This window comes from Lissotriton vulgaris, chromosome 4_1, assembly GCF_964263255.1.
Source record: "Lissotriton vulgaris chromosome 4_1, aLisVul1.2, whole genome shotgun sequence".
NCBI lineage: Eukaryota > Metazoa > Chordata > Amphibia > Caudata > Salamandridae > Lissotriton > Lissotriton vulgaris.
Window position 1 is genome coordinate 239,842,299 of NC_141691.1, and position 10,654 is coordinate 239,852,952.

Below are 10,654 nucleotides of genomic sequence, written 5' to 3' on the forward strand. Positions count from 1 at the left end.
GTGTAAGTGAAGTGTTTGAATCGTCTTCTTCCTCCTCGTCATCATCAGATGAAAAATCCACTTTTTCATTACGTGCTATCCCGGCTTCCTTAAACGCCTCTAGGTGCGGAAACCATTGGACAGGGTGCGCTCTCTTAAGATGACCTCTCTGGCCTCCGGTACCATAGTTAGAACCAAGCTTACCACGACCAACTCGAAGCTTACAAATGCTACAAATGGCTACGTTTTCCATTTTTGGGCAAACACTAAAGAAGTCCCAAACTGGAGACTTGAAATGTCTTTGGGGGCCGGAGGAGGCGGCGATACTGGTGGTGGTGGTCCTGCTGCTAATGCCAGATGAAGTGGAGGATGTGGATTGCCGAACTTCAGTACGTTTTGCACTTTCACCACCACGAATTGAGGTCGAGGTGGGTACCTTCTTGCGAGGAAGAAATATGGAAGCGGTAGGTGTTGGTGTACTACTTAACTCCAAATCTAATGATTCCATTTCGACATCATCATCACGCTCAGCAGCTTCTCGGGATAGGGTCAAAATGTCTCTTTGCTGCATGCCCGGTGGGGCTGCAGAGACCTTTGTGATGACTGGCTCGTCGTCATCGTGAGAGGCTTCATCACCAGCAGTATCTGTCACTTCTTGCTGAGCCTCATCACAATCCATAGCTATGAGTTTTTCGATGACCTTCCTTTTACGCTTAGGTACCTTTGTCAGATCATGGTGTGCCTCACTGTCAGACCGCAGTTGTGGTTCCCAAGACGGATCACTTGCATCAGAAGGAGGTGGGCTTGAAGAAGATGTAGACACCCCCCTTGATCTTTTCCTTGCTAGGGATGTGGAAGACAATGAATGATCATCAGGAGGAGTGGCTTCCAATACCTCGGCTTCATTGTCGATTTCCTGATGTGCCCCTACTTCGGGAGGAACAACTATTGTGGGCACTTGTGAACCTCCATGCACCTTTGCTTGCGCATCTCCTTTTGCTGCCTCTCCTTCCACATGTACTTGGGCGTGTACTTGCACATGGTGTTGTTGTTGCGGCTGTGGTTGTTCAACACTTGTCAGATGAGTTACAACAACCTGTGTTGATTCAGGGACATTGCTGCTACTTTCTTGCGATGAGCCAACATCACTGGTCGATGGTGATTGGAGAAGTACACTGACTGCCTCTGAAGCACTCAAGGGCTTTGACTTAAGTTGGCGTGGTGGTGGAGGCACTGAACCCAATGGAGCAGGGGTGCTGCTCCCAGCTTGGTCCCCAGCAGATCCTGCTGCTGCAGGCGTACTTTTTTTTTTGCTCCCAAAAAACGTGGCGGGTGGCACACCAGCCTCCTTGGTAACTTGCTTCTTCTGCTCCTTACTAGCAAATTTCTTGCTAGAGGAGCTACGGAGAACTTTTTTGGGGGCCATCTTCTTCAGAGCAGGTCAGACAGCAGGCCGCAGTTGCACAAATTGTAGAGTTGTCTGAGGCCAGACGTGACGTCACGTGACGTTATGCTGCACACACACACCGCTGCAGGACTTCTTCCTGGCACTGGTGGTTCTCTTGAGTCTTGTGCACCTAAAAACAATGGAAGACAGAGGAACATCAGTTCAGTTATACACCATAAAAAAAATCGAAAAACACTGCAAAATCAGCACAATCCCATTCCATCCATGCCCTCCATGATGTTTAAGTTCAAGACAGCCCACAGAAAGACTAGGCCCATGCTAGACTCAAATACCCTGCCCTGGTGAAAAGGCAACAAGTACAGCCCCAAAAAACGAAAATCACTGAAAAATCAGCACAATCCCAATCCATCTATGCCCTCCATGATGTTTAAGTTCATCATATCCATCATATCAAATCATATTCCCACACACATAGCACTGGTAAGCCTAATCCCCCCAGACCCACATATCAGCGCTTACCGTCCCTTTCTGTCTTCTTCCGCAGCGCCTCGTGATCAAGGGCACCCCTGCCCGAAATGCATTGGGGATCATGTTCATTGAATTATACCCTTGGATTTACGCTGTTTGATGATATGCCATGAATATCTCAAATGAACGAAATGATATACCTTAAACCTAACGTGGATTAAAAGAATCTAATCCTGACACATGTGTTGAATCATATATTTGATCACCAACGGAGTGCCTACACAGGAGATGTATCCGCAGTTCGCTGCATACACTACTTATTCATAATTCATTGGTGCTTTGACGGATAGCACCACCCTGCAGTGCACCCAGAACTTTGTTTACCAGCCGCAAATTTATAACCCAACCACAGCTGTGCACCACCTATCATTATTCGTATTGCCTAAGTTCAAGACAGCCCACAGAAAGACTAGGCCCATGCTAGACTCAAATACCCCTGGTGAAAAGGCCACAAGTACAGCCCCAAAAAACGAAAATCACTGAAAAATCAGCACAATCCCAATCCATCCATGCCCTCCATGATGTTTAAGTTCAAGACAGCCCACAGAAAGACTAGGCCCATGCTAGACTCAAATACCCCTGGTGAAAAGGCCACAAGTACAGGCCCAAAAAACGAAAATCACTGAAAAATCAGCACAATCCCAATCCATCCATGCCCTCCATGATGTTTAAATTCAAGACAACCCACAGAAAGACTAGGCCCATGCAAGACTCACTACCCCTGGGCATAAAGGTTGAAAAGTAGGCAAAATGGTTGCAGGCCTAACAACAAAGCCTGCATTCAAAATGGCCACTTGCCTCTCCCAGCACATGGCCAGTGCCTGTAGCAGCACTCAAAATGGCCACCAGACACATGGCCTGTCCCTCCCCATGAACACCCCCAAAAATCGAAAAACACTGCAAAATCAGCACAATCCCATTCCATCCATGGCCTCCATGATGTTTAAGTTCAAGACAGCCCACAGAAAGACTAGGCCCATGCTAGACTCAAATACCCCTGGTGAAAAGGCCACAAGTACAGGCCCAAAAAACGAAAATCACTGAAAAATCAGCACAATCCCAATCCATCCATGCCCTCCATGATGTTTAAATTCAAGACAACCCACAGAAAGACTAGGCCCATGCAAGACTCACTACCCCTGGGCATAAAGGTTGAAAAGTAGGCAAAATGGTTGCAGGCCTAACAACAAAGCCTGCATTCAAAATGGCCACTTGCCTCTCCCAGCACATGGCCAGTGCCTGTAGCAGCACTCAAAATGGCCACCAGCCACATGGCCTGTCCCTCCCCATGAACACCCCCAAAAATCGAAAAACACTGCAAAATCAGCACAATCCCATTCCATCCATGGCCTCCATGATGTTTAAGTTCAAGACAGCCCTCAGAAAGACTAGGCCCATGCTAGACTCAAATACCCCTGGTGAAAAGACCACAAGTACAGCCCCAAAAAACGAAAATCACTGAAAAATCAGCACAATCCCAATCCATCCATGCCCTCCATGATGTATAAGTTCAAGACAGCCCACAGAAAGACTAGGCCCATGCTAGACTCAAATACCCCTGGTGAAAAGGCCACAAGTACAGCCCCAAAAAACGAAAATCACTGAAAAATCAGCACAATCCCAATCCATTCATGCCCTCCATGATGTTTAAGTTCAAGACAACCCACAGAAAGACTCAGTCCACCCACCACTGAGTACCCCTGGGCAAAAGGCCCCAAAACAGCCCAAAAATCGAAAATTCCAAAATTTTAGTTGCAGCAACTGTAATGCCCCAAACAAACTTACTTGTAAAATTTCTAATCCAACAGTGATCCAAAGAAAGTCAAAAAGGCCTCAAATCCAAATATCCGCCAGCATCCACAAAAAGTAATCCTTCCAGCTCCAGATCCAAATGAAAAGTGACCAGGAGATGGACAAAGCACTGGGAGGAGCCTGTTGGACAGGAACAGGAAGTTGAAGACTGTGGGGCACTTCCTTCCTCCCACCCCCCTCCCCAAAATGGACTCCACGCTAAAAAAGTGCAGGCAAATGTCAACCTAAGGAGTTATTCAGATAAAAATCATCATTTCAAGAAGGTTTATGCTGCTTGCTGGTGGATTTCTTGTGCAGAATTGCATATTTGATATTTTCGCTTCTGCGAGATTGTTGCTGCTCGCCGCATCTCAAATCTCGCAATTGCGAAGTACCGCGAGACGTGATCTCGCCGTACTCGCATTGACAAAGTCTCGCTGTGCAAGTTGGCAAGCCACGATGACGTAATCGCGCTCGCCAAATTCCCGCGGGATCACACAGCAAGATCCAAAATGGCGCAGCACTCGCAAAATATCGAGAAAAACAACTCGGCAAACGATGATAAACGCCGCGCGCCGCAAAAATTGTATCACCAACGACGCGAGCCGCAAAAAAAATCCGCTGCGTGCGAATTTGCGGATTTTGCGGGAAATTCGCAAATCTCGCGGATTGCGAATTTCCCAAAAATCCGCAAAATCCGCGAGCGTAACGGATTTTACGCCCATGCTTATAGATAGGGAAAACCCTGATGGGAGTTCATCCGTACCCAGGCAGTTCACACCAAGATGTACCTAGTCAGCCACTCACCTACCCTCAGGGTTGGCTACTGAGTGAGACCGGCTAACCTAAGTATGAGACATTTTTGAGAGGCTATTCAGGTGGGTGGCACAATCAGTGCAGTGTCCCCCTGTTAGCCAGTGTCAGACCCGAGCTGGGTAAGTGGTGCACCTTTTTACAGAGTACTCACAGGTACGACACCTGAACCAATCAAGTAAGCACTGTATCCGGACATGTGCATAAAGGACACGCATACTTTCCAGCTGCAGTACAGTGGGAAAGTGCCCAGAGTCCTAAGGTCAGGGAAAGAGAGTTGGCAAAAAGCCAAGAGGATGGGGGAGTGGCCAGCCAAGATAGTGGTGTGAAAGTGACCCACGAAGGTTGTGATGCGAAAGTCCATTAAAAGAGGATAAAGCGATATAAAGCGACAATCTTACCTCCAAGAGACACGTTTCCAGCCCGGGGACTCTTTGTGGTGGAGTGAAAAGAAGAGAGATTGCTGCAAGTTGCAGGATCGAGGCAGATGGCAGAAGATCAACTGAGGGCCGGTGCGGCCTGGACTCACGACAGACAGCGGGAAAAGGCCAGTTTGAATGAGCCCGTTTATGTGAAAGCGGTGAACATCCGGCACCTGCAGTAATCCCGATCTGCAGCGATCCAGATCTGTGGGTAGTCTGATGGATGAAGTTGGAGCCAGGTTTGCAGCAACTGACGGAAGGTGGGCGACTGGAGGAGGACCGCTGTAAGCGAGACCTGCCACGGAAGACGGCGTGTGACCGGGCCTAGGGAGCCTATGTATCCACGCTCCCTGCCACACTGAGCCCCCGATTCCAATGAGCAGTAGTGAGTGAGCGGGCACCCTTCCCATACTAAAGAACCCTCCAGGGACAACAAGCGCACTTCTCTGCTGGGCTCCTGGGCGGAGGTAGTGAGACCCAGATTCAGCTGAGGACAGCATTTCGGAGTCTGGAGGGTCTGCGGGGGCACCCTCGCCCCTAATCAAAACTTAAAATAGAATTGGGACAATAACGGAGGCAGGGGGCAGTGGCCCATTATTCAATTTCACCACCTGTGCAGCGACAATGGCCCAGACTGTTGGGGTTCAGGGGGGGCAGGTGCCTTCTGTCTAGTTCCCCGGTCACTGGTTTTAGCGTGTAGTGCCAAGTGCATATGCAAATTTATGGACGCTCCCTCGGGCTCGCTTTAAAAGGGCTTGCCCGCAGGAAACCGGTGCTTGGTTTCTTTGATGGTCCCTTGCTGTGTGTTTTCATTTCCTATTTTTCTACCTTGTTCCCTCTCCATTGAGCTCTATTTCAGCGGACCTTTGGAGGGCTGGATTTTGGCTTCCCGTTTCCCATTTACCCTGTTTCTAAAACCTTTGGGCAATTCTGAACCCTTAGTGGGGACCTGTTTTGGTATTCAGTGACGCTTCGGGATTCGCGGCTGCGTTTCCTTTAAGTTTTGGCGTCCCGTTTATTTCTCTTTTTTGTACGCAAACCATCTTGTTGTGTATCTTTTGGGTGGTTTCACGAAGGAGCTGAAAAAGGACGTTTTTTGTGCTACCTTCGTGTTCTTTTAAAGACCGGGGTTTTTTGGGTGTCTTTTATATCTTTAGACACCTTTTTTCCCCTATCACTTCTTTGTCTTTTCTTTTGTTATTTTTTTTTGTTTATTCCACCCCTTTTGACATTCTCGGTTTTTCCCGAGGGGGGGTAGTTGGTCTGGGGTCCCAAAAGAAAGAACCAATACAAAAGCAGTGGATTATTTCCTGTCTCGTATCAAGCTACTCCCGTGTGTTGACTGGGGTAAGCGGGGAGGTCGGTGGTTCGTGTGTGTACTTGGCACTGGTTTTGTTAGTGGGGTGTGTCTAATCTTGTCCCCCTTTTCTTTTTTAGCGGTCTCGACTGGGTCAAGCAGTCAGCTTCAAGGAAACTATAGGAGACGAGCTGTGTTCCCCAAGACCTTGGGTTCCCTTGTTTTGTTTACCCACCTTCTCCACCACCCGGAATATATCTGTGGGTGCTGGGGGTCACGGCAAGGGTAGGGGATTGGGGCGTTCTCACTTCCGCTGTGTTTGGCTGGTTGGCAGCGGAACAGAAAACCAAGCCCACGAATTGATACACCGCCTGAGTGAAGAATGGTTGAGGAAGCAACGGGAGGGGTGTCTTCGATGCAGGAACTCATGCAGGCCTTAGCACTTATGCAGGGTGAGGTCCAATCCCTTAGACAAGAGAATCATGAGTTACGGGTGACACTGAGTGAGATCAAGGAAAACACCAAGAGGAGAGGGAGGGATCCCTCAGTGAAGGCTAAGACCCCAGTGATTCAGCCAGCCACATTTAAGTATGAGAGGAGGGGGGGGACAGAGTGGGTCTCCTTTGTCTGTTACTGTTAACACTCCTGTGCCGGTGCCTCTGGCTGCTCCTGAGAGGTTTTCCGGGGACAGTAATAGATATGCTATCTTTATGAATCAGTGCCATCTGCACTTTATGTGTCAACCAGCTGCTATTCCCGATGACACTACTAAGGTAGCGTTTGTAATTTCATATCTTTCGGGTACTGCTGCTGGTTGGGCGGTCCCCTTAGTCGAAAACAACGACGCTGTGTTAAGTAGTTTTCCGGCATTCAAGCTCCAAATGCATAGTCTGTTTGCTAAGCATGCGTTTATGCAAGCAAGCAATGCAGAATTGCTAAAGCTACGGCAGGGTAAGCAGGAACTTCTGGCTTATGTGTCTACCTTTAACCGCTTAGTAGCAGAAACTCAATGGCCCATTGCAAAAAGAACATCTTTGTTTTATCAGGGCTTGTGCGAAGACTTAAAGGATATAGTCTCACAGGTAGTAGACCCCCCCCCGAGGATTGTGTTGAGTTCATTAATTTGGTGGTAAAACTCAATCATGGATTGAGTGAGAGGAAGGGGGAGAGGGCCAGGTTTCAACCCTCGAGGACCACTATAACCAAGAGAGAGACACCGGAAAGTGGGGATGTAAAGACAGCACCCGAACCAATGCCGTTAGGTGGGGTGCGGGGTCCCTTAACCAAGGAGGAAAAGGAGCGGAGGCGATTGTTACAGTTATGTTTGTATTGTGGGAGGGGTGGGCACTTCGCTCGAGAGTGTCCTGTGAAACCGTCCCGGTTAATAGTGAATAAGGCTGTGGCTTTCGTGGGAGGGGGGTGTGATAGGCCTTCTGTCCTTGAGAGCAGCAGTTGTAATCCTTATGATGTACAAGAGGCAGTTCAAAGAGTCCCGCGCCATTTCACGGTGACAGCTTGCTTTGCATATTCATCTAGTGTTAGAGCATCCCTGTCGGTGTTGTTGGATTGTGGGGCCACAGGGAACTTTATGGACATCGGTTTGGCCGAGAAGTTGATGGTTCCGTGTGTGCTGAAGAGACAACCTGAACCCGTGAGGGCCATTGATGGCACGGAACTGTCCTCTGGGTCAATCGTCCGGCAGACTGAACCTCTGCTGATGACATACAATAATGGGCATTCTGAGACTGTTTGTTTCGATCTGATAGCCGCTTCAGCATTTGGGGTGGTACTCGGGGTGCCCTGGTTACAGGCCCATAATCCTAGGATCGATTGGGCGCGGAGATTGGTCACGCTTGATTCGGAGTGTTGCCTTCTACACTGTTATTGTGAGGCAACTGACTGGGTGTCTCCGTTGTCTTGTGCAGCGAGTGGCTGTGTTCAGAACAGTTTGCCTCCTTCGTTTGTGGCATACAAGGAAGTGTTTGATAAGAATCAGGCGTGTGTTTTGCCTCGACACAGGGCTTTTGATTGCCGTATCAATTTGGTTCCGGGGGCCATTTTGCCCTGTAGTAGGGTTTATCGTTGTCGGAGCCGGAGGAGAAACATCTACGGCAGTACTTGGACGAAATGTTGAAGTATGGGTTCATTGGACCTTCTTCTTTGCCGGTATCCTCCTCCATCTTTTTTATACCTAAGAAGGAGGGTGATATCTGCGCTTGCGTGGATTACAGAGCATTGAATAAAGTTACAATAAAGAACAAGTACCCATTACCACTCATACCGGTGTTGATAGATCAGCTGCGACATGCCAGGGTGTTTACAAAGCTTGATTTAAGAGGTGCTTACCATCTTGTTCGCGTCCGAGAGGGCGACGAATGGAAAACGGCGTTCCGCACTAAGTTTGGTTTATATGAGTATTGTGTTATGCCTTTTGGTTTGTGTAACACCCCTGCTGCTTTTCAGTTTTTTATTAATGAGGTTTTGCGTGAGTTTTTGGATATCAGTGTGATTGTTTACATTGATGACATTTTGGTTTTTTCCCAGTCCTTTGAGGATCATGATGCTCATGTTTCGCAGGTTTTGTCTAAGTTGTTGGAACACCGTTTATTTGTCGAGCTGGATAAGTGCACGTTTGGTGCGACACATGTTGAGTTCTTGGGTTTCTTGATATCGGCAGATGGTATTAAGATGGATCCCCGGAAAATTGAAGCCATTATCAACTGGCTGATACCCACATGTGTCAAGGACATACAGGTACTACTTGGATTCGCCAACTTCTATAGGCGTTTTATCAGCCATTTCTCAGAAATTGTTTCGCCTCTGACTTCTTTGCTGAAGAAGGGTGTGGTTTTTGATTGGACGCCTGCAGCACAGTTGGCATTGGAATGTTTGATTGGGCAATTTACATCTGCTCCTGTGTTAATGCATCCTGATCCTGCCCTTCCGTTTTATGTAGAAGCGGATGCGTCCCAGCTAGCAGTTGAGTGTGTGTTGTTATGTTATGTTATGTTAGGTTTATTTATAAGGCGCACAGATGCTCCAGCGAAGGAGCATCCTTGTCTCAGCGTGACAGTGAGACTGGGTTGATGCATCCAATTGCGTTTTTCTCAAAAGAACTACTACCTGCTGAGCAGAATTACACCGTGGCCGAGAGGGAGCAATTGGCCATAAAGCTGTCTTTTGAGGAATGGCGACACTATCTTTGGGGGGCTCGTCACCCCCATCACGATCTATACGGATCATAAGAACTTGGAGTTTTTCCGTTCTGCCAGGGCTTTGACTCCCCGGCAGATGAGATGGGTGCTGTTTTTCGATGAATACGATTTTACCATCACGTATAGGCCAGCAGCTCAACAGGGGAAGTCTGATGCGTTATCTCGGATTTATGCGGATCCGTCACAAGGAGGGCGGGTAGAGGAGACCCTATTTATGATCCTGAGTGAAAAGATCGTTGGTTGTGCCTCCATGGATGACTTTTTGGTTAAAGTGCAAGAAGAGATGAAACAGTTGGACCTGGCTCCGTGGCTGTCGGATCCTGGGTTTATGTTAAGGGATGGGTTGTTGTATCAGGCTAATAAGCTGTTTGTGCCCCCTGAGTTGCGTACACTGGTTCTTACTTATTGTCATTCATCGTCTTTGGTTGGGCATCCCAGGTTCAATAAGACCAAGGAGTTGTGTATGCGTTGGTTCTGGTGGAAGTCTTTGGCCCACGATGTGCAGGTATTTGTGGCCTCATGTCTAGTGTGTGCTGTTAGCAAGTCCTCGCACATGTCACCATTGGGTTGTTGTACCCTTTGCCAGTGCCTCCCTCCCCCTGGCATACGATCAGTATGGATTTTGTGACCGATTTGCCGCCCGATTCAGGGTTTACGACCATATTGGTCGTAGTGGATTTATTCACTAAAACGGCGCTAAAATTAAATGGGGCAAAAACCGAGGTCCTTGTACTCGGCCCAAAAGGAACCTCACTTCCTTTGGACATGTGGCCAACATGTCTAGGCCCTCCCCCAGACCCAAAAACAGAGGTGAAAAGTCTCGGTATCTGGATCGACTCGGAACTCTCCTTCGCCCCACAAGCAAAAAAGGTCGTAGGGACCTGTTTCGGTCTGCTAAAATCCCTGAGGAAGGTCCTGCCCCTTCTTCCTCCGAAATCGCAAAAACTGTTAGTCCAGGGTCTTATCATATCAAGACTGGACTATAGTAATGCGATCTATTTGGGTGCACCGGAAGCAACACTGACCAAATTGCAGAGGATCCAGAACACCGCTGCTCGGATCATTACCAACACCCCGGCCAGATCATCGGCCAAGCCTGCCCTCAAACTCCTGCATTGGCTCCCCATAAGGGAGAGAATTAAATTCAAAGCCTTGTGCTTGGTGCACAAAACCCTGAACAACCAAGGCCCTCCAATTCTCC